Below are 27,981 nucleotides of genomic sequence, written 5' to 3'. Positions count from 1 at the left end.
TGGTGAACCAACTTAGCTAAGTGATTACTACACCACAAGCTTAAGAACCTACTCCACAATTGATCATCACTCTGGTCTTTCATAATATCTCTTTTTATTTGACTCAAGGGACAAGCATACAAGTAAGCAAGGTGAAAATAAAGACAGGTAACTTGAACCAGCACACATATGACAAAGGCAATGAAAGCAAATATTAAATTCTAGTGATTTAAGCTAAAGAGTAACTATTAATCAGGGGCACATTCAGACTTCCAATTTTTTTTAACATCTCCAAGCATATGGGATCAAGTAGCAATACAACCTTTTGGTGGTGCCTTCTGGTTATCTCTTTGTTGTCATCATCCATAGCTTTTGCATCCTTCTTCGCCTCTTTGGATGGTGGTGCACTGTTTTTCTAGAAGGTTGATTGAATTCCTGCAAAGTTATTGGAAGTTGCTTGTTCCCCAAGCACTTGAGGAATAGTTAGCTTGCATGTATGCTTGTAAATTTCTGGACTTAATTTGGTGTGTGAACACCAAACTTAGTTCATTTCCTAATGCAGAACCTCATGTGCTTTTATTGATAAAACAACTATGAAATAGAAACTAAACTATTGTTAAGTGGTTTCCCTGATTGGTTGGGGCTAGCAACTTGCCATTGAAGAGGTGTAATGTGATTCTAACTGAAATCTTTGGTGGAACACCAAACTTAGAATTACACATTCATTCTTGGATTGGTTTGGTGTGCAACATCAAACTTGGCTCCTCACAATACGAGGGAAACTGCTTATATCTTTTATTGAGATGATCATGAAAAGGAAACTACCTTAGGTTGGGTTGCCTCCCAATGAAGCGCTCTTTTAGCGTCGCTAGCTCGACGATTTCTCAATCAGTTGAGATGATATTTTATTTTGGGGCTTTCCCCCATGTTGCCCATGTAGTGCTTGAGCCTTTGTCTGTTCACAATGAACGTCCTCTTTAAACTTTCTTCCATGATTTCTATGTGTCCATATGGTGAGACCTTTGTGACAAGAAAGGGTCCTGACAACCTTGATTTGAGTTTTCTAGGGAAAAGTCTTAATTTGGAATTGTAGAGGAGCACTCGCTGTCCTTTTTCGAAGCTCCTGGGTGCCAGATGGAGGTCGTGCCTTCTCTTTGCCTTTTCTTTATAAATCTTGGCACTTTCATAGGCTTAAGATCTGAACTCCTCCATTTCCTGCAGCTACAAGACCCTCTTTTCACCAGCAGCAACGCTATCAAAATTTAGTAGCTTGAGAGCCCAGAGGGCTTTGTGTTCCAGCTCTAATGGTAAATGACAAGCTTTTCCATACACCAGTTGATATGGGGACATCCCGATGGGTGTTTTGAATACCGTTCTGTATGCCCAAAGAGCATCATCCAGCTTCTTCGACCAATCCTTTCTTGATGCTCCTACAGTCTTTTCCAGAATCCTTTTTAGCTCTCTGTTAGATATCTCAGTTTTTCCACTTGTTTGGGGTGGTAAGGCGTGGCAATCTTGTGTTTCACCCTGTATCGTAGGAGGAGCGCTTCTAGTGGTCTGTTACAAAAATGGCTCTGTTCATACCCTGGGTCGAGCTGTCCGACCCGGGATGTTTAGCGACATGGCGACCGACCTCTTCAGGTCCGACCACCCGATCTCTTCTTAAAGAGATCAGCCAAATCAACAGGAAAGCCCAGTAAAGGGCCCAAATAGAGGAACACGACCCAAATCCAAAAGCAATCCAAGCCTATAGAGATAAAGGCGGTTCCGTTGAAGATAAGCTGACTTCACCCAAAATAAGATAAGATAAGATAAGATAACTAACTTATCTTATCAGAAAGGTTAGCCCACACTACTATAAATACACTGGAGCACCCAGGTATAACTCATACTCTGATTCTACAATAAACCTGCTTAATACCCGTGCTAACTTAAGCATCGGAGTCTCTTGCAGGTACCCCCCACCCTCCGGTGACCAAGGATCAGAAGTGCAGCCAGTCCAACAAGTCAGACACAACAGCTCCGGCCGCTACCAGCCAGCCGGACACGTCATCTCCGACCAGTACAGAAGATCTCATCCGAGATTAACCAACAGTTTCAGGTAACCCTCAGAACATTGGCGTCGTTGCCGGGAACCTGGAAGTCATCCCATCACCATGGCGGACGAACAGGTTAACGACCACAACTCAGATTTAGAGGACAGAACACCGCACAAAAACACGGGTGCCACACCAAAGGACACTCCGGAATCTAACGGAGACAAAAACTCATCACATCCGGGAGTAATAGAAGCTCTTCAAGATCGCCTAAAGCAACTTAAAAAAGAAAGCCAGTACCAGTAAGAAGTCGGCAAGGATCTACACAGAGAGGTAAGGCGACGTCGAGAATTAGAAGATAAACTTCTACGACTTGAAGCCGATCTCAAAGCAAAGACTACACGGACCACCCCTGAAGACAACTCTCACAAAGATCAAGATCCATTCACTAGGGAAATCTTGAAGACTAAAATCTCTAAAGACTTCAAACATCCAAATATGACTTTGTACGATGGCACTACAGATCCCAACCATCACCTCAGCAATTTTAGAAGCAGAATGTACCTCACCGACGCCTCAGAAGCCGTTCGCTACAAAGCTTTTCCAACGACTCTCACAAAGATAGCAGTTAGATGGTTCGACAACCTACCTCCAAAGTCCATCGACCTGGCCAAAACATTCCTAGCCAGATTCTCCATCCAAAAAGACAAGGCTAAGCACGCCCCCAGTCTACTAGGTATCAAGCATGGAGACCGGAAAAGTCTTCGCAACTACATGGAAAGATTCAACAAAATGTGCCTAGACATACAAAGCTTACCAACAGAGGCTGCCGTCATGGGCCTCATCAATGACCTACGAGAAGGACCTTTCAGCCAATCTATATCAAAGAAATATCCCACATCCCTAGATGAGGTATAAGAGCGGGCAGAGAAGTACATCAACATGGAAGAAAATTCCCGACTTGGAGAAGCCGCGAAATCCGGTTTCACCTACCGAGATAAAGATAAAGAATCCAAGAAGAAGGAAGATCTAACGGGCAAAAAAATCAAAAAGTAATATAATTACACCCCTCTTTGGGTGTCCCTTGTGGATATTTACAAAGAAGTCTATAACACAGAAAAGATACCCCCAGCTCGACCACTCAAAGGCAAAAGAGGAGGAGGAAATCAGAACGAATACTGTGAATATCATCGGGTCCGAGGAAATTCCAACAACGAGTGCTTCGACTTAAAAAACATCATAGAAAAGTTAGTAAGGGAAGGAAATATTAATCGGTATCTAGCCACCCGAGATGATGAACAAAGAAAAAGACGAAGAGATGAAGATGTCGGACGAGCTGAGCGATCACCTCGTACGCCAGAAAGACATGTCCATATGATACACGGAGGATTTGCAGGAGGTGAAATCTCCAAATTATCCCGCAAAAGATACCTTAAAGAAGTATATCATGTCGAAGGGAAGGAGGAAGCACCCGACATCCCTGCAATCACGTTCACCAAAGAAGATGCATCCGGTATCATCTCCGGACACGACGATCCAATGGTCATCACCATCATACTGGCAAACGCTAATCTCCACCGCACATTAATAGTCCAATGGAGTTCTGCCGACATCTTATTCAAAACTGCCTTCGACAAACTTGGCTTAGAAGAAAAGGAGCTTACAGCATACCCGAACAGCCTGTTCGAACTAGGAGATACCCCAGTACAACTACTGGGATATGTGTCGCTACATACAACCTTCGGAAAAGGGAACTAATCCAGAACACTCAAGATAGACTACATTGTGGTCGACGTGAGTTCAGCCTACAATGCCTTAATAGGTCAGACAACACTAAATCAACTCGGCGCAATAGTCTCGACTCCACATCTATGCATGAAATTCCCAACTACAAAAGGGATAGCCACGATAAAAGAAGATCAAAAGATGGCACGCCGCTATTATAACGAAAGTCTAAACCTCAGTGGTAGAGGAGAAAAATTCCATACAATTGAGCTTGGAGGAGTTTAGAGATGTGAAGAACTTCGTCCACAACCTGAAGGTGAAATAGAGAAAGTTCAGATCGAGGATACCTCGGACAAAACAACTAATATTGGCACGATCCTGAAGGGAGATGCAAAAGAATTACTAGTACAGTTCTTACGAGATAATGTCGATCTCTTCGCATGGAAAGCCACAGACATTCTAGGCATAGACCCCAAGCTAATGAGTCACAAGTTGGCGGTCTATCCAGGATCTCGGCCGGTACAGCAGAGATGAAGAAAACTTGGGCCAGAACGATCCCAAGTTGTGGAAGAACAGGTACAAGCACTACTGGAGGCAGGATTCATAAGAGAAGTCAAGTACCCACTATGGCTAGCTAATGTCGTCTTGGTGAAAAAATCAAATGGGAAATGGTGAATGTGCACCGACTACACCGACCTCAACAAAGCTTGCCAAAAGATCCTTACCCACTCCCAAGTATCAACGCTCTGGTAGATGCTTCATCCGGATATAGATACCTCTCGTTTATGGATGCATATTCTGGATACAACCAAATTACTGCTACATTGTAATGCCTTTCGGTCTCAAGAATGCGGGAGCTACGTATTAAAGGCTAATGAATAAAGTCTTTTCAGATCATATCGGAAAGATCATGGAAGTCTACATGTTAATAAAGACACAAAGTGAAGAGACATTATTATCCGACCTGGCCCAAGTGTTCGACACTATAAGGAAGCATGACATGCGCTTCAATCCCACAAAATGCACTTTTGCAGTAGAAGCATGCAAGTTCTTGGGTTTTATGCTCACACAAAGAGGAATTGAGGCAAATCCGGATTAATGCTAGGCCATACTCAACATGAAAAGCCCAACTTGTGTGAAAGAAGTACAACAACTCAACGGGAGGTTAGCGGCCTTGTCCAGGTTCCTAGCAGAATCAGCGATAAGATCCCTTCCTTTCTATGCCACTCTAAGGAAAAGAAAGAACTTCGAGTGGACAATGGAATGCGTAGCAAGCCTTCCAGGATTTCAAAAGTTTCCTGGGACGACCACCTATCCTAACTTGACCACGAAAGGAAGAGCCACTCGTATTGTACCTTGCGGTAGGAAGTCAGGCAGTAGCCTCAGCACTAGTTCCAGAGGACGACAAAGGGCAACAACCTGTATACTTCATTAGTAAAGCGCTGCAGGGATCCGAGCTGAACTACCAAAAAATAGAAAAGTTTGCCTATGCTCTCATACTGGCATCTCGACGACTACGCCCGTACTTCCAGGCTCACACCATTAAGGTCTGGACCGACCAGCCCATAAAAGGGATACTGCAGAAAACAGATCTAGCAGGCAGAATTTTACAATGGGCAGTCGAGTTATCCAAGTTCGACCTCCAATATGAAGCTCGGACAGCCATCAAATCATAATACTTGGCCGACTTCATTGCAGAATTCACAGATACCCTGGAAACCCCCACAGAATGGAATATCTACGTGGACGGGTCTTCAAATAAGACTAAAAGAGGCGCAGGTGTGATAATAGAAAGCAACCAAGGAACCCAAGTTGAGCTTTCCCTCAAATTTGGGTTCCCGGCCTCAATCAACCAGGCAGAATATGAAGCGTTACTAGCTGGTTTGAAGCTGGCTAAGGAGGTTGGAGCTCAAAAACTCAACATCTTCAGCGACTCATAAGTAGTTACCTCATAGATAATAGGGAGTTACCAAGCCAAAGATCCCACCATGAAAAAGTATTTGGATATAACCAAGGAACAGCTCGGACAACTCGGGGAATATAAGATCTGCCACATACCCCGCGAACAAAATGCCCGAGCTGATGCACTCTCAAAACTAGCCAGCACCAAACCAGGGGGCGACAATAGAAGCCTCATCCAGGAAATGCTACAGAACACATCAATCTCGGAAGTAGAAAAAGTCCTAGCTATAACAAGTCAGGATCAAGGATGGATGACCCCCATAATTAATTACCTCAAAAAAGAAACACTCCTCACAAATGAGAAGGAAGTAAAGAGGTTAAAACGAGAGGCTCAGTACTACACCATCATAAACAATATCCTATACAAAAGAGGGATTTCAATTCCATTGTTAAAATGTGTGCCGACCTCTAACACAAAGGAAGTTTTAGAGGAAGTACACAGCGGTATTTGTGGCAATCATCTCGGGGCACAAGCCCTCACCAAAAAGGTACTTCGGGTGGGATTTTACTGGCCACCTCTACAAAAGGAAGCTACAGAATTTGTAAAGATATCTCCCCCATGCCAGAAACATGCCAACTTTCACATCGCCCCGCCAGAAGAGCTTATCAGCGTAACTTCGCCTTGGCCATTTGCAAAATGGGGACTCGATCTTCTCGGACCCTTTCCCCAGGGATCAGGACAAGTCAAATTCCTCATATTCGGAGTAGACTATTTCACAAAGTGGATTGAGGCAGAGTCCCTAGCCAACGCTACTGCTCAAAGAAGCCAGAAATTCCTATATAGGAACATTGTCACGAGGTTCGGGGTTCCATACTCCATCACCACAGACAATGGCACTCAATTCACAGATGCAGGCTTCAGGAAATTAGTAGCCGACTTGAACATAAAGCACCAGTTCACCTCCGTCGAACATCCTCAAGCCAACAGGCAAGTCGAAGCTGCCAACAAAGTCATATTGGCTGGGTTGAAATGGAGACTGCAAGATGCGAAGGGAGCTTGGGCTGAAGAACTTCCACAGGTCCTATGGGCATATTGAACTACCCCACATTCCACCAGAAATGAATCACCGTTCCGATTAGCGTACGGCGTGGAGGCAGTAATCCAAGTAAAGGTCGAGGAAGGGTCGCCTAGAGTAGTCCACTACAATGAAGAAGCCAACTCTCAACTTCAAAGAGAGGAACTCGACCTACTTCCGAAAATCCAAAAAAGAGCTCGGATCAGAGAAGAAGCGCTAAAGCGTCGAATGACTTCAAGATATAATCAAAAGATAGTACCAAGAGGTTTCGCGGAGAATGATCTCATCCTAATCTGAAATGATATTGGAACAACTCGACCCGGAGAAGGAAAGTTGGCAGCAAACTGGAAAGGACCCTACTGAGTCATAGAAGTACTTGGGAAGGGCTACTACAGACTATCCAAACTCGATAGACGAGAGCTTCCCAGATCATGGCACGCCTGCAACCTAAGAAGGTACTATAGCTAGAAAAGGTAAAAGATCTCGTCATAGGATGCACTCTTTTTCCTGAAAAGGTTTTTTAATGAGGCACCAAGTTGAGATCCAGATATTATCCGACTTAAAAGAACGAAAAACTCCAACATGTATATATTTGCACTTTCTTTTGAATAAAAAATATTTTAGATATTCTACAAATTCTCAAGACGCATTAATCTGAAGTATTCATCGTCCGATTATAAAGCAACAAATTGGCAGAAAGTGAAAAACAGATTCACTGCACGATCACGGTAAGAGACCAATAAAGATGAATACGTGATGCATCTAAAGGTCGACCAAAAAAAGACAGAAACAACCTTCTACAAATCGGCAAAGATAAACACAGAATAATGCAAGAAGTTATCAAAAGTGATCCAAAAAAAGAACCTGACGAGGTCTTATGGATTGCTAAATAATAACTTAAAGACTGGCCGACGTTGAGAAGTCGGACCAAGTCAACCCAAGTTATCAGCAAATCCCTGGAAAGAGGTCTGGCCAACCCTATAAAAGAGGAATTGCTATAACTTAGAAGAGATCGACATAAAGAAGTCGGTCTCCTACAACAAACAAGTTATAAAAGTAATCCCTAAAAGAGACTTAACAAAGGTCTAAGAAAGAGGATTACAAAAATAACTTAGAAAGAGGACGACGTAAAGAAGTCGACCTCCTACGAAAAGTTATAGAAGTAATCCCTGAAAGAGACCTGACAAGGGTCCAAGAAAGAGGATTACAAAAATAACTTAGAAAGAGGACGACGTAAAGAAGTCGACCTCCTACGAAAAGTTATAGAAGTAATCCCTGAAAGAGACCTGACAAGGGTCCAAGAAAGAGGATTACAAAAATAACTTAGAAAGAGGACGACGTAAAGAAGTCGACCTCCTACAAAAAGTTATAAAAGTAATCCCTGAAAGAGACCTGACAAAGGTCCAAGAAAGAGGATTACAAAATAACTTAGAAGAGATCGACATAAAGAAGTCAGTCTCCTACAACAAACAAGTTATAAAAGTAATCCCTGAAAGAGACCTGACAAAGGTCCAAGAAAGAGGATTACAAAAATAACTTAGAAAGAGGACGACGTAAAGAAGTCGACCTCCAATGAAAAGTTATAGAAGTAATCCCTGAAAGAGACCTGACAAGGGTCCAAGAAAGAGGATTACAAAAATAACTTAGAAAGTGGATGATGTAAAGAAGTCGACCTCCTACGAAAAGTTATAAAAGTAGTCCCTGAAAGAGACCTAACAAAGGTCCAAGAAAGAGGATTACGAAATAACTTAGAAGAGATCGACATGACGAAGCCGGTCCACTACAAAAATAACTTGGAGAAGGACGACGCAAAGAAATCGGTTATGGATAAAATACAAGTAAGAGCAAGCAAATACGAATTGGATCCACGAATCTACGACCTCCAAATACAAAGCAGTTCAAAGAGGCCGAGCAGCAAGGCTCCAGTATTCTAAAACCCGGAAAGGTGCCAAGACTAGTGCAAACAAGCATGCTATAGAATACAATATTATAAAGCTTTAGGGTCAAGCCCAAAAGCTTGAAAGCTACTTGTTTTTTAAAACAAAAGTTGCTAAACATGCAACCAAAAGGAGTACCAGCAGTCAGCAAAATATTCAACTATACAAAATAAAGAGTTTTGAAGCCCACAAGCCGGGCCAACTACGCAAATATCCAAAGAAAACTCAGCTAAAGATTAGAAGACATTTTAGCAGCATCAGTATGGGGTGAAGGAGGGCGAGCCTGGAGAGGCACAACTTCCACGGTACCATCATCCCGGTTCAAGATCTGACAGTCCGGATCAGAAATAGAATGACCAACCTCAACTGGAGGAATCGTAGAAGCGGGCACCTTGGCAGAAAGCACAGGGGGAGGACCAGTATCATCATCATCTTGGTCGTCGGGGACAATCTTACCATCCCTCACAACATTGTCCAAGCTAAAGAGAGTAAGGTCAACCTCAGGAGCAAGAACTTGAACTTGATCTTTTAGATTATCATAGGCAGCATTCACGCTGCCGACGAGGTGACCTTGAAGCTCGGAATAGTCTACTCGGGCAGACTCCAGCTCCTCCCTCAGACGCGTCACCTCCCGATAAGATGTAACATAACTGTCCTTATGCCTCAATGCCGCGTCCTCGGCCAACCTCACAGAAGCCGCCAGAGCAAGGGAACTTGCCTTTTCATTCTCCAGATCCTTCTCCAACTTGGCTACCTTTACCTCAAGCTCTTCCTTCAGGCCGTTCATCCGGTCGAACTCCTGTTTAGCCTCCTCCATAAATTCTTTGGTGGCATGGAGAGGAAGATTCTGAGCAGTTCGGTACAGGGCAGCCCCCATATATGCCATTTTAACACTGTTTCGGGTCATAAAATCCAGATGGTGAAGGATTGATACATCATCCATGGCGAGGGCACCGTAGGGACTGATTTGCTGATCTACGAACTCGATTGCATTAAAATCAGGAGCGTCAAGGTTGAAAGGCTCAATTGTTTTTTATTTCTTATTGGGAGGAGCACCAGAAGTAATGGCAGAAGTCTGTGGAGGATCAGTCAGACGAACTCAAGGAGTGGGGATCACCTTCCTCGGCCTAGGGGAACTCGGCACGGGCGGCTTCACTGGAACTTGAGAAGATCCTTCTCCGGCCGCCTTGGCCAAAATGTCTTGAGCAGCAGCAGCCTTCTTCGCCTTCTTGTAGGCCTTCATGGAATCATTGTTTTTCGACATCTCTGAAAATACAGAATCAACCATAAGGATGAGTTACAACCTAGGAGAAGCAAAACTAAGAAACAAGTATAAGAAACAAGTCAGACAGTACCCAAAGCAGTTCGAACCAAAGGTGGATCACTAAAAAATCTTTTTGTATCCAGATGGGGTGGTTCCCCCCACAAATCTTCAAGAACAACTACAAAAGCCCGCTCAACATCATTAAGCATCTCCCATGTATAACGAGGCACTCTCACAATCTTTTGCCGCTCTAGAGGAAAAGTAGGCTCGTCATTCTCACCAAGAAAAAAGGGGCGGATCCCCTCAACAGCACGGACTCGGAAGAAATAATTCTTAAAATCTTTAAAAGACTCATCATACATGGCAAAAATTTTATGCCCCTGGCTGATCTGAAAGAAACCCAGGAAGCTTTCTTTTTGGAAGAACCTCCGGGCTTGGCCGAGACAAAAAGATAGAGGAAAAGATTTTGAGAAGGTGTTATGCCTAACTCTTGGCAAAGCAGTTGAAATATCTTGATAAAACCCCAGGAATTCGGATGAAGCTGGGATGGAGCAATGTTACATGACCACAACAAGTCGGTCTCGAAGGCAGTAAAAGGAAAAATAATGTCTAACTGGCTGAAGAAATAATCATAGGCATAGAAGAAGGGATACTCCCCCTCGACTGAAGTAGGAAAACAAGCCCTCTCATCAGAGTCAGGAGCTACAAGCTCATAATCCCTCTCCCAAGCACTGTTATCACAAATCCTATGACGTTTCTTCAGCTCTACACAAAATTCAGCATCTACGACAAAGACACACATTAGGACAAGGGAGTCCAGCCAATCGGACATCCCCTCGGGAACTTTGGAAGACATATCTACAACGTTATTGCGAGAAGACATGAGGCCAACTAATCTTACAAAAAGAAAAGAAGATTAGATCACTAAAAAACATCTCGAAGAAAGGGCAAAGCAACTCGACTAATATGATACAGACAGAAAAGGAAAACCCCAAGACTCAAACCAAAGTCCTGGGGCATCCTTTGAAGGTAGTGGCAAAGTAAGATTTCAGGAAAAATCTACAGCTTACGTTCTGGCATTTCCCAAACAAGAAAAGAAGATTTCAAGTAGGCAAACGTTTTGAAAACGGGAAGTAAAAACACAAAAGTCATCTAAGCCACTATCTTTCTATAGTCTATCAACAAAAAGCATCATCGACATCAAAAATGCCAAGCAGAAAATCATCAAAGACACAACCTTTTTCAGAATCGAACAAAAACCATCATCGAAAGCACAAGCAGAAACGGTGATAACATGCAAAAGCCCTAAAAGCATCAAGCAACAGGAAAAGCGAAAAAGTTCATACGAAAGACAAAGAAACTCCCACAACACACAATACAATAGCAATTAGGCGCAACAAAAACAGAAAGATCCAAACTTTCTCCAAGCAAAAACGTCACCACAAAACCAAAGCCAAAGCAACGAAAGAGAAAAGTAATTGCAAAATGGAACTAACCTAGAGAAATGAGAAGTTCCAGAAGAAGTAGAAAGGAAGGAATCGCTAGACTACTGGAAGGCACCGCAACGCAAGAAAAGACAGAGATAGAGAGAACGAAGGAGTTACAAAGAAAAAGGAAGAAGAGAAACCGTTTTTCGGAGGAAGCAAAATTCAAAATAAAGCCAAGAGAAACAGGGCAATTAATACCAATTAATGAAGGTATTAAACCCTCGCACGTTCCCTAGAACGAAGCGTTAATACAAAAGCGTGCGTTTTTAGAGGAAAAATGTTCTACATTCAAAAAGCTCTACAAAGAAAGGAATCGACAAAAATGCTCGAGTTCGGCTTCGCTATAAAAAGTTTGAAGTCAAAAAACTCGAGCTCAAAGCAGAAGACCGAGCTCAAGCAAGGGTGATGCCAAGGCATCTTAGGCTAGTTTCACTAGCCTTTTTCTTTTATTTTTAGTTGTTTTATGCATTTTCTTGAGCCTTAAGTAATCATTTTGGGCCAAATAGTCATGCTTGTCTTAAATCATTCAACATGAAGATTTTGATGCAAATTCCATGAGTTTTTAGTTATATTCCTTGAATGCTATGAATGGAAGATTTCTCATGAAATTTTGCAAGACTTTGATGCATTTGTTTGGATGATTTCAGGGAAGAAGAGGCTAACCAAGGAAGCAACAAAATCAATAAAGGAAGCTTGAATATCACATGTGGAGTTTAAGTTCCAGTTTAAGCCTAAACTGGAGCTTAAACGCCAGAATCATGAAGGCTAAGAAATGCTGGAATTGAAGTTTAACCTCCAATTTGACCTCAAACTGGAGGTTAAACGCCAGAATGAAAAGTCTCACCAAAGAAGCATTCCACGTTTAACCTCCAGTTTGACCTCAAACTGGAGGTTAAACGCCAGAATGACAATGCCACTCAGGAAGGAGTTCCACGTTTAACCTCCAGTTTGACCTCAAACTGGAGGTTAAACGTGTTCGACACCTCCAGGGCTACCATTCTAAGCTTCCACGTTTAACCTCCAGTTTGACCTCAAACTGGAGGTTAAACGTGTTCGACCTCCAGGGCTGCCCTTCCTTTATCCACGTTTAAGCTTCAGTTTAACCTTAAACTGAAGCTTAAACGTGTTATATGGAACAGCTTGACCATGCCTTCTTCAAACATAAATAACTTGAGCTACAAAACTCCAAATGAGGTGATTCAAAATGCATTGGAAAGAAGACATCTAGAGCTTTCCAAGCATATATGGCATGCATGGTGGATACTAAAAATTGAGGGAGAAAACAGCCCCGTAATGTGCATAGAAGAGCATAGTACCAACATGCAATCAGGCCAGCTGACCTCTTCACCTTCCATGGAGTATAACTCGAGTTGTAGAGATCCAATTGAGGTGCTTCCAGTTGCGTTAGAAATCTGACATCCATAGCTTTCCAACGAGGTATAATAGTCTATATTTGGCATCAAATTGGCAAGGTTGACAAGAGAACAAAGTGACGACTCAAGAAAGGGGGTGCAACATTTGAGTGTAGTTTAATGGATCATTATCCTTTTTGGATCAATTATGTCACTCAGCCCTTCAAGCAAGCAAGGCCCATCAACAACACCAAATCAAGGCCACAAGAATCATCTAGAATAGTTTATTTTCATTTGATTGTAATTTGCTTTGAATTTCATTTTCATTTTGTAATTTAGGGAGCCTATTTAAAGGCCTTAGTTTCTGCATTTAGAGAGGGGGGGATTGAAGGGGAATCCAACCCCTGATGGGGACTTTTACTTTCACTTTTAGCTAGTTTTCCTTTTCTTTGTAATTGAATTCAGAGCTATGATTCACTAAACCCCCTTTCATTGGGTTAGGGAGCTCTATTGTAATTCAATGAATCAATAATAGTTTATCTTCTTCTTCAATCTTTTCTCTTGAATTTTGTTAGAAAGCTTCTCGATCTAATTCCATTGAGTAGTTGTCTTGGGAAAGAAACTACTCATACTTGGAATCCTTCGGAGCCTTGGGAAAGGAATGGAGGATTCATGCTAGAGAAGCTTTCTCACAGTGGATTGGATTGGGGTTTGGATGGATATTGTGACATGTAATCCTACCAAATTGTGGTTCATGAAATTGTGTGGTATAATCAGTGATCAAGCATCATCTCTTCTTATGAACATTTAAACCAAGGGATTGGGAATTTGTTTGTTTTTAGAGAGCATTGGTGAGCCAAGGAATTGGGATCCAATCATATAAGATTGCCAAGCAAAATTCAATGAATGCATTGGTTGAGGAAGAGATATACATGTTTTGATTCGGAGATTTCAATATCTCCTAAACCCAATGAATTCCCCATTTCTGATTTCCACTTTCTCTTTACATTCAGCAATTCAATTCTTGCAATCACCCCCATTCCCTTTTAATTTCAGCAATTTACATTCTGCTCTTTAATTCATGCAATTTAAGATTCAGCCATTTAATTTTCTTGTCATTTACTTTTCCCGCCAATTTTACATTCCGCAATTCTCATCTCAATTCTTGATTCCGCTCAACTAGAACACACTTCTAATCCGAATTGCTCAATCAACCAATCCTTGTGGGATTCGACCTCACTCTATTGTGAGTTTTTACTTGACGACGATAACCGGTGCACTTGCCGGAAGGAATTTTGCCGATCGTGCAATTTCCTAAATCGTAGCATAACTAGTTTATGCGCACCAAAGGGCACTATTCATACCCTGGGTCGAGCTATCTGACACGGGATGTTTAGCGACATGGCGACCGACCTCTTCAGGACCGATCACCCGATCTCTTCTTAAAGAGATCGGCCAAATCAACAGGAAAGCCCAATAAAGGGCCCAAATAGAGGAACACGACCCAAATCCAAAGGCAATCCAAGCCTATAGAGATAAAGGAGGTTCCCATGAAGATAAGCTGACTTCACCCAAAATAAGATAAGATAAGATAAGATAACTAACTTATCTTATCAGAAAGGTCAGCCCACACTACTATAAATACACTGGAGCACCCAGGTATAACTCATACTCTGATTCTACAATAAACCTGCTTAATACCCGTGCTAACTTAAGCATCAGAGTCTCTTGCAGGTACCCCCCTTCCGGTGACCAAGGATCAGAAGTGCAGCCAGTCCAACAAGTCGGACACAACAGCTCCGGCCGCTACCAGCCAGCCAGACACGTCATCTCCGACCAGTACAGAAGATCTCATCCGAGATTGACCTACAGTTTCAGGTAACCCTCGGAACAGGATCCCTCCATCACTGATGAGTTCTCGGGGGACTCCGAACCGGCTAAAGATGTTTTTTTTGAGGAAGTTCATGACTACCTTGTTGTCATTCGTTGGGGTTGCAATAGCCTCTACCCACTTGGAAACGTAATCCACTGCTACCAAGATGTACTTGTTTGTACATGAGGTTGGGAATGGTCCCATGAAATCGATTCCCCACACATCAAACAGTTCTAGTTCTAAGATGAAATTCTGTGGCATCTCATTTCTTTTGGGTAAGTTTCCAGCTCTTTGACATTCATTGCAGTTCTTTACTAGTTCTTTGGCATCCTTGAAAAGGGTGGGCTAAAAGAATCCACTTTGTAACACCTTGGCTGCAGTTTTATCCCCTCCAAAATGGCCTCCATAGCACGAGCCGTGGCAGTTCCACAAGACTTCTCGTCCCTCTTCTTCCGAAACACATCTTCTCAGGATTCCATCTGAAACCCTTCTTGAAGAGATATGGTTCATCCCAAACAAAATACTTTGCGTCATTGATGAGCTTTCTCTTTTGATGTTTATTGATCTCTGGAGGTAAAGCCCCAGTTGCCTTGAAATTGGCAATGTTTGCAAACCAGGGTGCTTTGTGAACCGTCATTAACTGCTCATCTGGGAAACATTCATTTACACTTGTATCATGTGTTCCACCTTTGTCATGAGGGATCCTGGATAGGTGATCGGCTACCTTGTTCTCCACTCCTTTCTTGTCTCTAATCTCAATATTGAATTCCTGCAACATTAAGATCCAGCTTATCAGTCTTGGTTTTGACTCCTGCTTGGTAAACAAGTATTTAAGTGCTGTGTGGTCTGGGAAAACAATCACTTTGGCACCAATGAGGTATAATCTAAACTTGTCAAATGCAAAAACTATTGCCAGCAACTCCTTTTCAGTGGTGGTGTAATTTCTTTGAGTGTCATTGATGCGGGCAGAAATTTGGCGAATTAAGAATTGTTAAAATATATACGTTGCAAGTATAGTTCTTAATTCGCCAGAAATCTGCCTATCAATTTAGAAAGATGTCACAGAAAATTAAAATTAAAATACTGGGAGTATGAATCCCAGGTCGTCTCCCAACGAGTTGCAGAAAAGTGTGCTATTTTATTTATCAGAGATTTTCAAAAAGGGTTGAATTGAGCAAATAGGAAATTAAATTGGGAATTTGAATAATGTAAATAAAAGCCTTGACTGGGAATTGATTAGTTGGAATCCCTATTATTGTTGGAATGCTCTCAGGATTAATTGACAATTGAGGGTTGTCCTGTTTAGTTATCTTTCACTAGGTAAAGGAAAGTCAAACAAGTTGGAATGCTACGTCCGTTCACAAGTTGCAATCCACTTAATTAAAAGGGATTGGTGTTAGTGATTAGGAGACAATCTAACCACAAACCCAATTAAAATTTTTCTTTCAAGCCTCCCAACTCAAGGGTTCCTTTCAATCAATTCCCCATCAAGTTAGGGAACTACTCGCTCATTGTGAATGTAAAATTCATAGCATATAAAAAGGAATTAAAGGAAAACATTGTAAATAAAAATTGAAATAGTCAATTAAAAATAAAGGTGATCCTTGTATTAAATAATCCTAAAAATATTCCAATGGTAAAATTAACCAAGCAAAGAACATGGAAGAGTGAAGCCAAGTAAAGAAAATGAACTAGAATGATGAAGTCTTGATGAGGTAATAACTCTTCTTAGTGTTTCAATGCCAAAAAAATAAGAGAAAATTAAATCGTAAGAACTATGAATGTGTAGAGAGAAAACCTAGGGGATGAGTAAAACTAGATCTAAAAACTAAAAACTGTGTAGAATGAATGTTGTGTCTGGTTTCTGTATGTTCTTTGGCTCTAGTCTGCTGTTCTGGGCCGAAAATTGGGTCAAAATAGGGTCCAAAATCGCCCCAGCGATTCTGCAAATTATGCAAATCGCGCATGCCACGCGATCGCGTCGCTCATGCGGACACGTCATTCACGTTTCGCTTCACCACGCGGGCGCGTCGTCCACGCCTCCGCGTCGCTCGTGCTTTTCCATTTCGCGCGGTCGCGTCATCCATGCGGCCGCATCACTACGATTTGATCTTCTCTCCACGGTCGCGTCGTCCATGCGGCCGCGTCGCTTCTCGCTGGTCATCTCCTCAATTTCTTGTGTTCCTTCCATTTTTGCTAGCTTCCTTTCCAATCTCCAACTCATTCTTGCTCTATAAAGCCTGAAACACTTAACACACAGATCACGGCATCGAATGGAATAAAGGAGAAGTAAAATGTATAATTAAAAGTCTCTAGGAAGCAATTTTCACTCATGTAATAATTTCAGGAAGGAAATATAAATGCATGCTATTTAAATGAATGAGTGGGTCAGGATCATGATAAAACCATACAATTAAACACAATATAAACCATAAAATAGTGGTTTATCAACCTCCCCACACTTAAACATTAGCATTTCCTCATGCTCAATTAAAGGGGATAAAATAAACAAGTATGAACATGTAGAAATTCATGCAATGCAATGCAATCCTATATATATGAATGCAACTATATGATTCTTGCCCACTTGATTGAAAGTAAATAAGCTCTTCAAAATAATTACAGTAAGACAGACAAAGGTGCAAGAGGATAGCTCATGAAAGCAGGGAACATGGAAATTCAAGCATTGAACCCTCACTGATGATGTATGTACGCTCTGATCTCTCTAGTGTATAGGGTAATCACTCTTTCCTTCTCTAATCATGTTCTCTAACTTTTGTTCTTCTCCTAACCAATCAACAACAGTTAACATACCAATGCAAACATCATGAGGTCTTTCCAGGGTTGTAATGGGGCCAAGGTAGAGGTAGGGGTATATATATGGTTAAGTGAGCTTATAAATTGAATCTTTTAATTAACCCAAGCTTTAATCTAACCTATATATATTTAGTGTAACCTTAGAATTCATACCTAGCTACCCAAAATTCCCTTTTGCATTCCATACTCATGTATCAACTTTTTATTTTAATTTTTTTTTCATATGTGCATTGATCTTTGAATTCTTAATTCAGCATTGGGGTGATTTTGTCCCCTCATTTATTTATTAATTTTTTTTAGATAGACATAAAAATAAACATAGCTTATCAATACACATAGATTTTTAATTCTTATAGTTTTACATGAGTAGGTATCCAAATTTCCATTGTATTATCATGACACATTCCCTTAATAACTTTTGTTCCCACAATTTCCCATATTTAACTAGCACACACAATTCTATCTTAAGCTAACCAAAGATTCAATTTGGGATATACAATTATTTTTCCACTTAAGGCTAGTAATGTGGTGAAATATAGAACAAACAGGATTTAAAGGCTCAAAGTGGTTAACAAAGGTAATTGAAAAGGGTAGGCTTAATTTGGATAAGTGAGTTTAAACAAAAGATGGCCTCAATCATATGCAAGCATACGAATATAATAAATATTGGACATATAGGATGAAACAAAATATAGATTACAATCATAGAGAAGTAAACACACAAGAATAAAATGTTTATGGTTAAATAATGTAATCATACATAAAGGCTCAAATCTTCACAGGTTGTGTGTTTTTTAGCTCAAAAATCATGTTCCAAATACAACTTCATGCAGATTTATCATAAAAAAATTTTTAAAAAATTAGTGAAATTTTGTTCCAAAGATAGAGTCTTAGAAGAAACTTATTGTCTTTTCAATCAAGTTGAGCATGCATGCAACTAACCTATTACTATGCAATTTATCCTATTCTATAAAAGAAAGAAAATTTAACTAAAATATCCTAATTTATTGGTGCTAGGGAAGAGAAATTACCTCCAGAAGTCATGTACTGACCGACCTCCCCACACTTAAGGCTTTGCACCATCCTCGGTGCCATCTGTCAAGAACAGGGGTGGGCTGATTGCAGTATCTCCACAGTTGGGACCATCAAGGCTCCCTGTGCTGGTAAAAGAAGTGGAGTCCGGGGTGTCTAAGTCCTTGAAGTGTCCCTTGAGTAGCTCCTTGAGGTGTTTGAATCGGCGCTCATTACGGCGCTCTCTTAACTTCGCTTTCTGTTCTTGCCGATCTAATCTTTTGATTATCTGCTGGAGCAGTTCATCTATTGTAGGTGCTTGTGGTGTTGAGGAAAGGATATCGGCAACCGGTGCAGTAGGAAGGCTTGTAGTGGCTGCTGGAAGTCTAAGGTACTTCCCATTGGGGACATACTGATCATCCCGTGGAAGCATGGCTTTGGTGTCTCCAGCTCTGTAGGAAACTCCGGCTGCTGAGACAAGATCTGAGACCAAGGCGGGAAAAGGTAAGTTGCCCGCAATTTGTACGTGTCCCATGGCATTCCGGATATGTCTTGGTAGATTCAGAGGCTGGTCTGTAAGGATGCACCATAGTAGAACGGCCATGTCCGCAGTGAAGGAGGACTCGTCAGTGCTCGGAAAGACGTAATGGGACAGGATCTGTGCCCATATGTGAGCCTCCAAGGTAAGTGCTGAAGCCGATATTCCCTTAGGGCGGGTACGATGGTATCTGTAGATCCAACGGCTGCCAGGTAGTGAGATAACTCTGAGAACAGCTTCCCAGTCAAATTGGTACATCTGGCGCTTGAGTGCGGCTTCTTGAAAGGTGTCCAATCCTTCTGGAATAGGGGAAAGATCAAAAGCTTTTTGAATGGCCTCTTCTGTAATGGGTACTTGCTTCTGACGAACAAAGACAGACTGCAGGGTAGGCAGGTAGAAGTTAGAGTAGAACTCGACTACCGAAGAAAGATTGGCCTGCCTTGGTTGTCTCTGTAGGAAACCCCATTATCTTCGTTCAATTTGGGGCTCAAAAAAAGTAGCAATATTGGGCGGGAGGATAAGAAGGTGTTCGTTGTTGTAACTCCTTTCTGCTAGAATAGGGAACATCTGCTCACAGTAGCGCTTTGGAAATCGCACAGTGTCCTTTGCTGGAAAGGCTTTCTCCTTTTCATCAACCTTGATGATCCTCTTAACTCTTTTTGTTGAGGGCTTGACTGCAGTTGAAGAAGGCTCTACCACTAGTGCTCTTTTAGTTCCTCTCCTTGCTGGGGGTTTGGGAGTAGCTTTCTCTTTTCCTTTCTTGGTGGCCATCCTAAAAGGGGAAGAGAAAGTAAATTGAATTCAAAGAGATATATAGCAATGAAGAGAATGGAAAAGGTGGTGATGGATGCACATTAGGAGGTAACTGATGAGCGGATAATTTATACGCTTTTTGGCATTGTTTTTAGTAGGATCTAGTTACTTTTAGGGTTGTTTTCATTAGTTTTTATGTTAAATTCACATTTCTGGACTTTACTATGAGTTTGTGTGTTTTTCTGTGATTTCAGGTATTTTTTGGCTGAAATTGAGGGACTTGAGCAGAAATCAGATTCAGAGGTTGAAGAAGGACTGCTAATGCTATTGGATTCTGACCTCTCTGCACTCAAAGTGAATTTTCTGGAGCTACAGAACTCGAAATGGTGCGCTTCCAATTGTGTTGGAAAGTAGACATCCAGGGCTTTCCAGAAATATATAATAGTCCATACTTTGGCCAAGAATAGACGACGTAAACTGGCGTTCAACGCCAGCCTTCTGCCCAAATCTGGCGTCCAGCGCCAGAAAAGGATCCAAAACCAGAGTTGAACGCCCAAACTGGCACAGAAACTGGCGTTCAACTCCACAAATGGCCTCTGCACGTGCTACACTTAAGCTCAGCCCAAACACACACCAAGTGGGCCCCGGAAGTGGATTTATGCATCAATTACTTACTCATGTAAACCCTAGTGACTAGTTTATTATAAATAGGACCTTTTACTATTGTATTAGGCATCTTTGGTCTCAATTTTAATCCATTGTTCATCTTAGGAGACTATTGATCACGTTTTAGGGGGCTGGCCATCTCGGCCATGCCTGAACCTTCACTTATGTATTTTCATACGGTAGAGTTTCTACACTCCATAGATTAAGGTGTGGAGCTCTGCTGTTCCTCAAAGATTACTGCAAAGTACTACTGTTTTCTATTCAACTCATCTTATTTCGCTTCTAAGATATCCATTCGCACCCAAGAACGTGATGAAGATGATGATTATGTGTGACGCTCATCACCATTCTCCCCTATGAACACGTGCCTGACAAACACTTCCGTTCTACATGAAATAAGCTAGAATGAATATCTCTTAGATCTCCTAACCGGAATCTTCGTGGCGTAAGCTAGAATGATGGCGGCATTTAAGAGAATCCGGAAGGTCTAAACCTTGTCTGTGGTATTCTGAGTAGGATTCAATGATTGAATGACTGTGACGAGCTCCTAACTCGCGATTGTAGGGCGTTAGTGACAGACGCAAAAGGATAGTAAATTCTATTCCAGCATGATCGAGAACCGACAGATGAATAGCCGTGCCGTGACAGGGTGCGTGAGCATATTATTCACTGAGAGGATAAGATGAAGCCATTGGCAAGGGTGATGCCTCCAGACGATTAGCCGTGCCGTGACAGGGCATTGGATCATTTTCCCGAGAGATGACCGAAAGTAGCCATTGACAGTGGTGATGTATCACATAAAGCCAGCCATGGAAAGGAGTAAGACTGATTGGATGAAGATAGCAGGAAAGCAGAGGTTCAGAGGAACGAAAAGCATCTCCATTCGCTTATCTGAAATTCCTACCAATGATTTACATAAGTACCTCTATCCCTATTCTATTATTTATTATTCGAAAACTCCATAATTATTTTATATCCGCCTGACTGAGGTTTACAAGGTGACCATAGCTTGCTTCATACCAACAATCTCCGTGGGATTCGACCCTTACTCACGTAAGGTATTACTTGGACGACCCAGTGCACTTGCTGGTTAGTTGTATCGAAGTTGTGAACCATGGGATTGGCACCATGTTCTTGGCGCCAGTGCCAGGGAAAGGAAGAGCCATGAATTTTCCATAATCAAAGTGTAATCACGATTGCGCGTACCAAGTTGCTCACGTTGCCAGGGATTGTTTGAGCCTGGACATCACAATTTCGTGCACCAAGTTTTTGGCGCCGTTGCCGGGGATTGTTTGAGTTTTCGGCAAGCTTTTGGTCCGGTAACATCAGTGCCAAGTTTGATCCGGCATCAGCACCAAGTTTTTGGCGCCGTTGCCGGGGATTGTTCGAGTTTGGACAACTGACGGTTCATCTTGTTGCTCAGATTAGGTAATTTTCTTTTTATTTTATTTTCAAAAATTTTTTAAAATTCTTTCAAAAATTTTTCATCTGTTTTCGAAAAATATAAAAATGTTTTCAAAATTTTGATTCAAAATTTTTAAGAATGAATTCTAGTGTTTCAGGATGATTTGTTGAATCCTGGCTGGCTGTACCCCATGTCTAATCTTTTGGACTGGGGTTTCAACTTACCATCACAAATGAAGAGATTTTCACACACTTAGTTGCTATATACATGAAAAGTATCCATATCTGCTGAAGCTTGGCTGGCCATTGGCCATGTCTAGTGTTTTGGACCGGAGCTTTCATTGAAAGCTTGGCTGGGTAGTGAGCCATGTCTAATTCCTGGACTGAAGCTTTAGACTAACATGGCAAGATTCCTGGAATTCATATTAAAAATTTTGGAATCCTTATTTTTTCTTTTTCATATAATTTTCAAAAAAAAATCCAAAAAAATTAGAAAATCATAAAAATTAAAAATATTTTTCTGTTTCTTGTTTGAGTCTTGAGTCATATCATAAGTTTGGTGTCACTTGCATATGCATCTTGCATTTTTTCGAAAATATCATGCATTCATAGTGTTCTTCATGATCTTCAAGTTGTTCTTGGTAAGTCTTCTTGTTTGATCTTGATGATTTTTTGTTTTGTGTCTTTTCATGTTTATCATATGCATTCTTGAATTCTTAGTGCGTAAGCATTAAAGAATTCTAAGTTTGGTGTCCTGCATGTTTTCTTTGCATTAAAAATTTTTCAAAATTGTGTCTATGATGTTCATCTTGACATTCATAGTGTTCTTGGTGTTCATCTTGACATTCATAGCATTCTTGCATGCATTCATTGTTTTGATCTAAAAATTTCTTGCATTGCATAATTTTCATGTTTTTCATAAAAATTTCAAAAATAAAAAAAAATATCTTTCCCTTTTTCTCTCATCAAATTCGAAAATGTGAGTTGACTTTTTCAAAAATTTTTAAAAATCAAGTTGTTTCTTATGAGTCAAATCAAATTTTCAATTTGAAAATCTTATCTTTTTCAAAATCTTTTTCAAAAATCAAATCTTTTTCAAAATTCTTAGTTATTTTCGAAAATTCCAAAAATATTTTTCAAAAATCTTTTTCTTATTTTTTATACCAAATTTTCGAAAATAACATAATCAATTAATGTTTTGATTCAAAAATTTGAAGTTTGATACTTGCTTGTTAAGAAAGATTCAAACTTTGAGAATCATATCTTGTGATTTCTTGTGAATCAAGTCATTAATTGAGATTTTTAAGATCAAATCTTTTTTCAAAACTAATTTCTATCATATCTTTTCAAAAATATCTTCTCATCTTATCTTTTTCAAAAAAATATCTTTTCAAAATATCTTTCCTAACCTCCTAACTACCTTTTCAAAATTGGTTTTCAAAATTTGTTTCAACTAACTAACTAACTTTTTGTTTGTTTCTTAACTTTTTCAAAACCACCTAACTAATTCTCCCTTTCTAATTTTCGAAAATACCTCTCTCTTTTTCAAAAATTCCTTTTTAATTAACTAATTATTTTTATTTTTTATTTGTGATTTCAAAAATTTTCGAAAATTACTAACATTTTTCAAAAACCATTTTCGAAAATCACTAACTCTTTTTCAAAATAATTTTCGAAAATTATCCCTCCCCCATCTCATTCTATTTATTCATTCATATCCTAACATCTCATCTCACCTCTCTTCCATCCTCACAGTTGTGTTTCTTCCATTATATTACATTCTTTGTCTCCCCCTCTTCTTTCACTCACACAGGAATCCCTATACTGTGGTATAAAGGATCTCCATTATTATTATTATTATTCTGTGCCTTCTTCTTTGTCATATGAGCAGGAGCAAGGATAAGAACATTCTTGTGGAAGCAGATCCAGAACCTGAAAGGACTCTAAAGAGAAAATTAAGAGAAGCTAAAATACAACAATCCAGAGATAACCTTTCAGAAATTTTCGAACAGGAAGAGGAGATGACAGCCAAAAATAATAATAATAATGTAAGGAAGATGCTTGGTGACTTTACTGCACCTAATTCCAATTTACATGGAAGAAGCATCTCCATTCCTGCCATTGGAGCAAACAACTTTGAGCTGAAACCTCAATTAGTTTCTCTGATGCAGCAGAACTGCAAGTTTCATGGACTTCCATCTGAAGATCCTTTTCAGTTCTTAACTGAATTCTTGCAGATATGTGATACTGTTAAGACTAATGGAGTAGATCCTGAAGTCTACAGGCTCATGCTTTTCCCTTTTGCTGTAAGAGACAGAGCTAGATTATGGTTGGATTCTCAACCCAAAGACAGCCTGAACTCTTGGGATAAGCTGGACACGGCTTTCTTAGCCAAGTACTTTCCTCCTCAAAAGCTGAGCAAGCTTAGAGCTGATGTTCAAACCTTCAGACAGAAAGAAGGTGAATCCCTCTATGAAGCTTGGGAAAGATACAAACAGTTGACCAAAAAGTGTCCTTCTGACATGCTTTCAGAATGGACCATCCTAGATATATTCTATGATGGTTTATCTGAGCTATCAAAGATGTCACTGGACACTTCTGCAGGTGGATCCATTCACCTAAAGAAAACACCTGCAGAAGCTCAAGAACTCATTGACATGGTTGCTAATAACCAGTTCATGTACACTTCTGAAAGGAATCCTGTGAACAATGGGACGCCTATAAAGAAGGGAGTTCTTGAAGTTGATACTCTGAATGCCATATTGGCTCAGAATAAAATATTGACTCAGCAAGTCAATATGATCTCTCAGAGTCTGCATGGAATGCAAGCTGCATCCAACAGTACTCAAGAGGCTTTTTATGAAGAAGAAGCTTATGATCCTGAGAACCCTGCAATAGCAGAGGTGAATTACTTAGGTGAACCTTATGGAAACACCTATAACTCATCATGGAGAAATCATCCAAATTTCTCATGGAAGGATCAAAAGCCTCAACAAGGCTTTAATAATGGTGGAAGAAACAGGTTTAGCAATAGCAAGCCTTTTCCATCATCCACTCAGCAACAGACAGAGAACTCTGAACAAAATGCTTCTAATTTAGCAAATCTAGTCTCTGATCTATCCAAGGCCACTGTAAGCTTCATGAATGAAACAAGGTCTTCCATTAGAAATTTGGAAGCACAAGTGGGCCAGCTGAGTAAAAGGATCACTGAAATCCCTCCCAGTACTCTCCCAAGCAATACAGAAGAGAATCCAAAAGGAGAGTGCAAGGCCATTAACATAAGCAAAATGGCCGAACCCAATGAGGGAGAGGAGGACGTGAATCCCAAGGAGGAAGACCTCCTGGGACGACCAGTGATCAATAAGGAGCTTCCCTCTGAGGAACCAAAGGACTCTGAGGCTCATCTAGAGACCATAGAGATTCCATTGAACCTCCTTATACCCTTCATGAGCTCTGATGAGTATTCCTCTTCTAAAGAGAATGAGGATGTTACTGAAGAGCAAACTGCCAAGTTTCTTGATGCAATCATGAAGCTGAATGCCAAATTATTTGGCATTGATACTTGGGAAGTTGAACCTCCCTTGTTCATCAATGAACTAAGTGATCTGGATCAACTGACATTGCCTCAGAAGAGACAGGATCCTGGAAAGTTCATAATACCCTGTACCATAGGCACCATGATCTTTAAGGCCCTGTGTGACCTTGGTTCAGGGATAAACCTCATGCCCCTCTCTGTAATAGAGAAATTGGGAATCTATGGGGTGCAAGCTGCTAGAATCTTATTAGAGATGGCAGACAACTCAAGAAAACAGGCTTATGGACAAGTAGAGGATGTGCTAGTAAAGGTTGAGGGCCTTTACATCCCTACTGATTTCATAGTCCTGGATACTGGAAAGGAAGAGGATGAATCCATCATCCTAGGAAGACCTTTCCTGGCCACAGCAAGAGCTGTGATTGATGTTGACAGAGGTGAAATAGTCCTTCAATGGAATGAGGACTCCCTTGTCTTTAAAACTCAAGGATCTCCCTCTACAACCATGGAGAGGAAGCAGAAAAAGCTTCTCTCAAAGCAGAGTCAACCAGAGCCCCCACAGTCAAACTCTAAGTTTGGTGTTGGGAGGCCACAACCAAACTCTAAGTTTGGTGTTGAACTCCCATATCCAAACTCTAAGTTTGGTGTTGGAGAGTCTCAACAAAGCTCTGCACATCTGTGAGGCTCCATGAGAGCCCACTGTCAAAGCTATTGACATTAAAGAAGCGCTTGTTGGGAGGCAACCCAATTTTTATTTATTTTTCTTTCTTCTCAGTTATATGTCTTTGTAGGTTCATGATCATGTGGAGTCACAAAATAAATATAAAAATTGAAAACGGAATCAAAAACAGCAGAAGAAAAATCACACCTTGGAGGAGCATCTGTCTGGCGTTCAGCGCCAGAACAGAGCATGGTTCTGGCGCTGAACGCCCAAAATGGGCAGCTTCTGGGCGCTGAACGCCAGAACAGGCATGGTTCTGGCGTTCAACGCCAGAAATGGCACACAAATGGGCGTTGAACGCCCAAAATGGCCACCAACCTGGCGCTGAACGCCCAGAGTTGGGTACAAAGGCATTTTTACATGCTTAATGGGTGCAGGGATGTAATTCCTTGAACACCTCAGGATCTGTGGACCCCACAGGATCCACTCAGGATCTGTGGACCCCACAGGATCCCCACCTACCCCCACTCACTTCTTCTCACCACTCTCTTTCACACAACCCCATAAACACTCTTCCCTGAAAACCCTTCACCAATCACCTCAAACTCTCTTCCCCATCACCTCTTCACCACTCACATCCATCCACTCTTCCCCATAAACCTACCTCATAAACTCCACCTACCTTCAAAATTCAAAACCAATTTCCCACCCAAACCCACCCATATGGCCGAACCTTAACCCCCCCTCCCTTCCCTATATAAAGACCTCCATTCTTCATCAAATTCACACAACACACCCCTCTACACTCCTCTTGGCCGAAACCACATCTCCCTCTCCCTCTCCTCCATTTCTTCTTCTTCTTCATCTATTCTTTTGTTTATTGCTCGAGGGCGAGCAATATTCTAAGTTTGGTGTGGTAAAAGCATAGCTTTTTTGTTTTTCCATTACCATTGATGGCACCCAAGACCGGAGAATCCTCTAGAAGAGGGAAAGGGAAGACAAAAGCTTCCACATCCGAGTCATGGGAGATGGAAAGATTCATCTCCAAAGCCCATCAAGACCACTTCTATGATGTTGTGGCCAAGAAGAAGGTGATCCCTGAGGTCCCTTTTAAATTCAAAAGAAATGAGTATCCGGAGATCCGACATGAAATTCAAAGAAGAGGTTGGGAAGTTCTAACAAACCCCATCCAACAAGTCGGCATCCTAATGGTTCAAGAGTTCTATGCCAATGCATGGATCACCAAGAACCATGATCAAAGTAAGAACCCGGATCCAAAGAACTATGTTACAATGGTTCGGGGGAAATACTTAGATTTTAGTTCAGAAAATGTGAGGTTGGCGTTCAACTTGCCATACATGGAAGAGAACGCACGCCCCTACACAAGGAGAGTCAACTTTGATCAAAGGTTGGACCAAGTCCTTATGGACATATGTGTAGAAGGAGCTCAATGGAAGATTGACTCCAAAGGCAAGCCGGTTCAACTAAGAAGATTGGACCTCAAGCCTGTAGCTAGAGGATGGTTGGAGTTTATTCAATGCTCAATCATTCCCACTAGCAACCGGTCTGAAGTTACCATAGACTGGGCCATCATGATCCATAGTATCATGATTGGAGAAGAGGTGGAAGTTCATGAGATTATACCTCAAGAACTCTACAAGGTGGCCGACAAGTCCTCCACCATGGCAAGGTTAGCCTTTCCTCACCTCATTTGCCACCTATGCAATTCGGCTGGGATTGACATAGAGGGAGATATCCTCATCAAAGAGGACAAGCCCATCACTAAGAAAAAGATGGAGCAAGCAAGAGAGCCCAGTCATGGAGCTCAAGAGGCGCAAGAAGCTCATTTCCATGAGATCCCGGAGATGCCTCAAATGCACTTTCCTCCACAAAATTATTGGGAACAAATCAACACCTCCCTAGGAGAATTGAGTTCCAATATGGGACAACTAAGGGTGGAACATCAAG

General features: G+C 41.2%; 1 non-coding gene and 1 pseudogene across 1 annotated transcript; both read right to left on the bottom strand.

The window, feature by feature from the left end:
- Positions 1 to 8,884: 8,884 nt before the first annotated feature.
- Positions 8,885 to 27,981, bottom strand: part of LOC148555768 (uncharacterized) — a 102,215-nt pseudogene continuing 83,118 nt past the window's right edge.
- Positions 24,241 to 24,348, bottom strand: LOC148555773 (small nucleolar RNA R71). The gene has a single exon (XR_015887317.1). It is a non-coding gene; the product is annotated as a small nucleolar RNA R71 (small nucleolar RNA).

The sequence above is a fragment of the Arachis ipaensis genome, chromosome B6 (assembly GCF_059453495.1).
Source record: "Arachis ipaensis isolate K30076 ecotype BB chromosome B6, ASM5945349v1, whole genome shotgun sequence".
Lineage (NCBI taxonomy): Eukaryota > Viridiplantae > Streptophyta > Magnoliopsida > Fabales > Fabaceae > Arachis > Arachis ipaensis.
Note: the sequence above shows the minus strand (reverse complement) of the source record. Positions and strands in the feature narration are given on the sequence as shown.